The sequence below is a fragment of the Balaenoptera musculus genome, chromosome 3 (assembly GCF_009873245.2).
Source record: "Balaenoptera musculus isolate JJ_BM4_2016_0621 chromosome 3, mBalMus1.pri.v3, whole genome shotgun sequence".
In the NCBI taxonomy this organism is placed as follows: Eukaryota; Metazoa; Chordata; class Mammalia; order Artiodactyla; family Balaenopteridae; genus Balaenoptera; species Balaenoptera musculus.
Window position 1 is genome coordinate 117,804,762 of NC_045787.1, and position 7,580 is coordinate 117,812,341.

The window sequence follows — 7,580 nt, forward strand, 5'->3', positions numbered from 1 at the left end:
AGGTTCTGTTGGTTAAAGTCAGTTTCTTCAAAGGAGCGTGCACTTTTATTTGAGAGATAATTTTAGCCATTAAGAGTACCGCTTGTGTTTATGACTTTTTTTTTTTATTTTTAAGAAAGGGAATGTTTTGTTGCATGTTTAAAATGTCCTGAGTGGTGTGTCCTGAATTTGAATTCAGTTACACAGTCTGGGCACAGATGGGCACTGACACCAGTGGCCTAGGCCCTAATGCCTGTGATGTGCCTGTGTTTGTGTCTGGGACATCCTAACTTTAAGAGGCTTGTCAGATATTTTGTGTGGTTTTATTGTAGTTAACCATTGTCATCTTTTTTTCTTCCTCTACATATCTGATTATAATTTGCAGTTACTTCTAAGCCCTAGGTTTAACTCTTACCTACCATAGATTCAAAAGTTAATTCTTTGGGGTCACCACAGTTCTTCTTAGGATGAACGCTTGAAATCACCTACAGATTTCCCCTAATCCATTGGTGCCCAAAATATCCTGAGGGGACAGATTCCTCCTGCCCTCCCTCCCTCCCTTCCTTCCTTCCTTCCTTCACAGATTCTATAGATCTAGTCTAATGGTGGCTTTGAATTTCTAAATGGAATGAGGCCACACCTCTGTCTGTTCTCTTCATTCTTCTGTTAGAAGGCAATTTCAGGCTTTATTAGGGGATGGCATACATTCTTCATCTTGCTTCTAATACATGACAGGTTGACATGACGATACAGGTTGAGAGAAAGCCTGAACTTCTCAGTTTTCCTGTGTTGTTAGGGACTTGGAGGGTTTTTTGGTTTATAAAATTTGTTATTATTGATTTGATTTTCTAAAACTTCTGAAATGCTTTATGGGTATATTCTAAATGTAAAACAAAGCATCTTTAGGGTTATGATTTGAAGTAGGCAGCCCTTAGTTAAGTAATAATGCTGTTGGAGGGGTGAAGGGGTATTATAGACCTGGTATTCTCTGTGTTTTGGAGTCAGAGGCCTTACAGTGCTTTAGGCATTGCAGAAACTTAGAGGTATATGAATAAAGTCCCACACTGGAGGGATAGTAGGGTTTCTTTGCTTTCCTGTCTGACTTTGATATCCTAGTTGATTTGAAATTGTCCCAGACATGCCCAGAGGATTTAGAGCTCCAAATTAGGGGTTTAGGGACTTAGAGCAGCATTTAGAATTTTAATAACTTCCTTACTAATTTTCAGTATCCCCAGAGGGAACCCAAAAAGCTGTAATATCCCATGGGACTGAATTTCCTTTGTCCATTTGACAGGGGTAAGAACTGTCCATCCAGATCCAAAAGTAGATGTTTTCTTTCTCTAGTTCAGAGGAAATTTAGTTTAATTTAGTCTGAAGATGTACTAGAAAACCATCATGTAAGATGTGAAGATTTTCTTTTCTTTCACTGAGACCTCTTACTTTCTTTACTGGAGGTATCACTAGTTAAAAGCTAGCTGTGGGCTTACTCTTTGCCAGAAAGCCACAGGTAGGGAATTTCTAAAATAACTTTGCCATAGAGAAAAATAACTCAATTCCCATGCTAAGATCTGGCACTGTACTAGAAAAAAGTATAAGAATAGTGACTTTTCTATTTAGGCAGCCCAAAATATAGTGTGTACACACACACACACACACACACACATACACATACACACATACACACACACACACACACAAATCGTGAAATGACCTCAAAAGGCCTTCTTTCTAACCAGCCAAAGTAGATATTACAAGAGTTGAACACTAAAGCTCACGTACTACTATCATAGGGCAACCCTCAGGTTCCCTTTCGGAGCTTATTTATAAGCTTATAAAGGAAATTTGGTTTCCTGCCTCACAGCAAGAAAAGCCAGAAGGAACTGCTAGAGCTGGGCACAGTGGCAGCAAGAAGTGTGTGACTGTGAGGAAGCAGGAAAGACAAAATGTTCCTTCTATGTTGTTTAAAAAGAAACAGATACCTTTTAGAAACGTCTTTATCTGAAATGGTCAAAAATGTAAAGTGTCCATACTTTATCTTATTTACCAGTTAACTGGAAAATAAATTTTTATGGAGTACCACTTCTTTTGATGCTGCCAGGTAATTGAGGAGCTAGTTATAGTAACTGTAAGGTGGTAACACAATTAACTGATATCTAACACTACTGCAAAAGCACTTGTATATACGAAGTATAATGGATCTTAAATTTGTTACTTTAACCACATCTGAAATAGGAGGGAAGAAAATTTGTAAGCCCTCGCGGCATTAATGAGATAGGGCCCTTCATAATTAGACAGTGATTGCTGTGACCTGGTGAGCTATACATATGAGGCATCAAGTATCTTCTTAACTTTTTTCCATATGATGTTAAATGTTTTCATTTCCTTTTTTCTATAACCTTCCCCCTCCTTCTTAATACGTCTTTATTTTTAATTCACCTCAAGTTAGTTTGACTTATTTGGACTGTGTTGTAAAGTAGCAAGACAGTAGAAAATGTTTCCAGAGGAATTTTTGCTTAAAAAAAAAAAAAAAAAAAAAATCACACAGTGTCCTAGAAGGAATTGTTGTCTTCCTCTTGAAATTAAATGATCTATAGGCTGTTGGATTCCTTTTGTTTCTGAAGTGATCTAATCTAAAGTTTAGTAATGATATCCACAGTCCCTAAAACATGGCATTCCATCATTATTTTTGTAACAGCTTGTGAGTCAAGTTGATCTGAACAGACCTCTGGGTCTTAGAGAGCAGTGAGTGCCTCTCTAGCAATCTTTTTCATTTGGGATTTGTATGGTGATTGAGATCACCCATTAGTAACCTATCTAGGGCCTCTTAATGGATTTTTTTTTTTAATATTATAGTTGATTTACAATGTTGTGTTAATTTCAGGTGTACAGCAAAGTGATTCAGTTATACATATTCATATATCTATTCTTTTTCAGATTCTTTTCCCATATAGGTTATTACAGAATACTGAGTAGTGTTCCCTGTGCTATACAGTAGGTAGGACCTCTTAATGCATTTTTAATGTTTGTTGGGTGGCTCTGACTTTGAGGGATCTATTAAAACTAATTTACCTCCGTTGAAGCAGCATGAACTAAAGTGGCCAGGTGAACTGTTATCTGAACTGTATCTCATATTCTTGCAAAACTCTAGTGTTTTGACCTGATAGTAATCATTCTATCAATTTTTATCTGTTAATGGAAAGTGATAAAACTGAATTTACTTAGGCTTGTAATGAGTCTAGCTAACCTCATTGCAAAAATCTCTATTTGACATCTGTCTACCAATTTTCTTTTTGGTTCTACTTGGCCTTCAGGATTCCTTATATTCTTGTGTCTTTGTCCCTGCACATTCTGAAGTCTCTGTAAAGAAAAGTTGCTCTTATGTCAGTATCATTGGTTTACTTCAAATCAAAACACCAGTGTCAGTGAATTTGGGGTTTGGGAAATATTAAGTGTTCAAAAAGAACATGTTGATTTCCTCCAGTGTTGTAGCTTCTCTGCGTCTTGCCAGCCTTTTAAAGATGTATACAGTAGTCTAATCAGAAAAGATACAGAAGGGCTGCTTGTGGCTTTTACAGTAATTTGGAAAGATGGAAAAGTGAGCTAGGGGCCTATGTATGAGCCCATCCAACTCTCATTCGGTGTAGGGTATCACAGCATAGTTTCTCAATAAATATTTGTTAAGTTGTTAATGTATCTGTTTAGAGTATTTTTTTTTTAGCAGTAATATAGGGAGTTATTTGTATTTTTTCCATTATTTCCATGAGAACCAAACCAATTTATATGCCAAAACAAAAGTGCCTCAGAGTATTAGATGAAAACTGCATTTAACAAAATAGATGGACATCATTTTGAGAGTATTTATTTTAGTCATGTATATTGCTTTTTTAAAATGGGGGCTATATACAGTCCTCCCACCCCGAGATACACGCCCCAAAATACAGTCACTTTTTTTTCTAATTGATTGGAAAAAGTCCTTGTGGTACCTGTGAGTTTATAGTTGTTTTCTAACTTTGCCCTGCTTCAAGTATAGACTGATATCACTGGCATCCTTATTGGAAATCTTCCTTGTGTGAGATTTGGCAGAATTGGCAGGGTAAACAGCTTCGAGTGTGCATGGAAAATTACCTATGCGTTTGGATTCTACTGTCTCTTTGTCCCCAAGTTTCAGTCATTGCTGTTGAGGTTAAGTGTAGGATGAAGTGCTACTTGAATTCTGTTCTTTTGTTAGGAGGTTTAGAGAGAGAGAGAGAGAGACCCCTGACCTCATGGGTTTTAGAGAAAGCATTCAAGTTCTTTCTAGTTCTAGAGTCCTTGATAACTTTAAGAACCAAAAATGTAACGTTTATTGAATACTATGATGTCAGTGTATAGTAATCTTAAAGCTATGTAAAAATGTACTTCTTGTGTCTCCAAACATCCTGCCTTCTTTTGTGACTACATCCTTCTTTTAGCCAAAATAACAACTTAACCAGAGTTTCAATATTCAATATCCTTCTCTGGCAGATGTTTTCTGGCAGAGGCCTTCCTGCATTTATGAATTCTCTCCCAAGAAGCAAGAGAACACCTGCAGGAAGTGAATCAAGAGGCGGAACACAGAGGAATAATCACCTGCTTTAAAAAAATAAAGTACTGTTGACAAAGATCATTTCTCTCTATTTGTTCCTAGATGTAAAATTTTAATAGTTAATGCAAAATTCTGTAATCATTGAATCATTAGTGGTTAATGTTTGAAAAAGCTCTCGCAATCAAGTCTGTGATGTACTAATAATGCCTTATCTATTTGTAGTCATTTTAAATAGCATGAGCCTTGTCCCTGTAGTCAGTAGGGGGCAATCTTGCTTTATTCATCCTCCATCTCAAAATGAATTTGGAATTAAATATTTTAGTGTAAGATATGTACAATGCTGGCCATTTAAAAAAGGGGTTTTCTCAAAAGTATAACTTTTGTTATGACTGCATTTCTGCACATAATCCATTTCGCTGTTAAAATTAATCTAGAAATTTATTTAATTGTACTGTGAACACCTAGAAACAAAATCATAGTGCAAAATACATTTAAGGTGTGGTCAAGAATATGTTCTTAATTGGTAAATGATAAGCATTAATTTTTTATAGTCTGTATTCTAATTTTGCTGTACCTTATTCTGTTGTGTACCTAAGGGATTGTAAAGGTATTATCACTGTATAAAATAGAAAGGACAAGGACAAATGCAGCATAATTACTAATAAAATGGAATTCGTGATACTTTCTGTGATTAGAATCCCTACCCCTTTTTTTTCTTTTTCTTTTGTCTCCTGATGATTAGGCCAGGGGCTAGGAGTAGGGAGGGGATTAGGTACTAGGAGCAAAGAAAGAATTAGCTTGGAACTTTTGAGATGATCCCTAACATACTGTACTACTTGCTTTTACAATGTGTTAGCAGAGACCAATGTGTTATAATGTAGAGTGATGTGCTTTCTGCCAAGTGGTATTCACCCTGGTTTGCTATGTTAAAGCTGTAAATACAACAGAACATTAATAAACGTCTCTTGTGTAGCAACTTTTGCTGTGGATTAGTGTTTAATATCTTGGTTTGCACTTGTTAATTGCTAAGGCAGTTTTTTCTAATCTTCATATAGATTCATACAGAATCATTCAGTAAACAAAAAAAAAATTGGTCTTGGGCCAATTTTTTTCCTCTTTTTCAGCAGGGGAAGTTTCTTTCATATCATACTCAATATATTCCTTAAAATATGTTAGTTCTTCAAAAGATAATGGGTTAGAATAGGAAGGAATTGTAGAGATCTTAAATCATTCTAGAATTCCCAATTATGCTTCATTTTTTAGACATAATCTCAGATAATTTATTTCCAATGTTTTCTCCGTGTTCCCTGCATTTGCCCTTTTTCTCAGGTGAACACAGCCAACTGGTTTAAGTCCTATGAGCATCCAGTTGAAGCTAAAAATGTCTCATTCCTCCTGATTTCTATTTTTGTCTCAATTGTGTTAAATTTAGAGACCAGTGGTTCTTACAATATCAGTCATTTGATATTTTTCCCCTCTTCCACTTATTCAAAATATAAAGAAGAAAATGTAGCAAGATGGTCCAATAACTACACAAACCAGCACTAGCATGGTATGATAGCTGCAGATACTCATTTATCTGCTGCATGTGAACATCCAGGATCAGCTTAGGAAGTCTGTTCAGGGGTGTCAGTATGTAGTGCACAGAAGTGTACATTATTTGAAAACCAAGCAGGAAAACAGTGCCTCCTGGATCAACGTTTCAGTGATCATTCATTCTAACTCGTTTATTGATTACTATAAGTAATAGTATAGTATGTTTCTGTTTAAAAGTTATATTTTACAATAGATTAGCGGGGCAGGGTTTGAAAGTCTCTGAAGATTTTTTATATTTTGAATTAGATTATACCAACAATATAGTTTGGAGGAGTTTATAGCCTATCGTGTTCTATGTTTCAGAACGAATATATCTCTAAACAGTCTGAATAAATTTGGACATGTGCAACAGAGAGAACTATTTAAATTATCTTACAGGACCAAATAGAGGGGCCCTAAATCACATGAACTAAAACATTGTAGTCTCGCTTTGTGTTTATTCTTTAGGTCCTGTGCCTTATTTGGCTTTGTATATTTGAGGACTGAAATATTTGGAATTCTTATTTCTGCATATTTGGTGGTCCTTAAGACTCTGTCATATGTAAACCTACAGTTTGCTTTGCTTTAAAATTAATTAGGAGGGTGATTTCTCTCGTTTTAATGTTCTAAAGATTAAAGTCTTTGTAGATATATAAAGTTGATACCATATGTTACCTAGAGTCCTTACTGTTAGGGTGGAAATGTTTATCCTGCACTGTTACTTTTTATTTTTGTCTTTTATTCTTTTCTGTCTCCCTTTGGTAGGTTCATTATTAAGAATAACCCTTTCAGATAAAGGAGTGTTTAAATTATTTGAAAGGGGATAACTGAGGAACCGCTGTTATTTGCGTAAGGTTATGGAATAAACTGGCTTTGACCTTGGGCTAGGGGACAATTAGGGCTCATCCATGACTACAGAGGTCCCTCATGTCTCTTACTTGTTGCTGCCATTTGGAATGATACAAACTAAGTAATCTGACTTGAGCTGTGTCCCACTGTGAGTCATTTATAACCCAGATGAAATTTCTTTTGGCCTTCATTATATTCTTATACTGTGTTTAAAGGAAGAAATAACTCCTGAAAGGGAATTTCAGGGCCAAGTGATAGTTCAAGTTAAGTGGTTGCCTGAGGTGGCAGCGTTCTAGGTGAGAATCAGGAAAAATGTACGCAACAAATGGAGTGTTGGCCTCAGCTTTGAGTCCAACCCTACCACCTCTTCTGGATGTCTGACCTTCTTGAACGGTTGGAATAGTAGATGTTGAAAAATCACTTGGTCCTGATGATGCTGGTAAACACCGATAATCAAATTTTAACTTAAAACATGCCAAGAACAGACATAGAACTGTATGTTATGTACAGTATGAGGGAATAATTTATGAAAAAGTAATGTGGCCCCTACTACCTACCTGAATCTGGTTCTTGGTGAAACCTCAGTGATGAATACAGGAAGATCATGTGCAAG

General features: G+C 36.0%; 1 protein-coding gene across 2 annotated transcripts in view; it reads left to right on the forward strand.

Moving 5' to 3' along the window:
• NDFIP1 (Nedd4 family interacting protein 1) overlaps positions 1–5,523 on the forward strand; it is a 50,638-nt gene extending 45,115 nt beyond the window's left edge. For both annotated transcript variants that reach the window (XR_005019290.1, XM_036846870.1), the window contains one exon: positions 4,483–5,523. The gene's annotated coding sequence lies outside the window, so the exon portion shown is untranslated. The remainder of the gene's footprint in view (positions 1–4,482) is intronic.
• Positions 5,524–7,580: the final 2,057 nt, after the last annotated feature.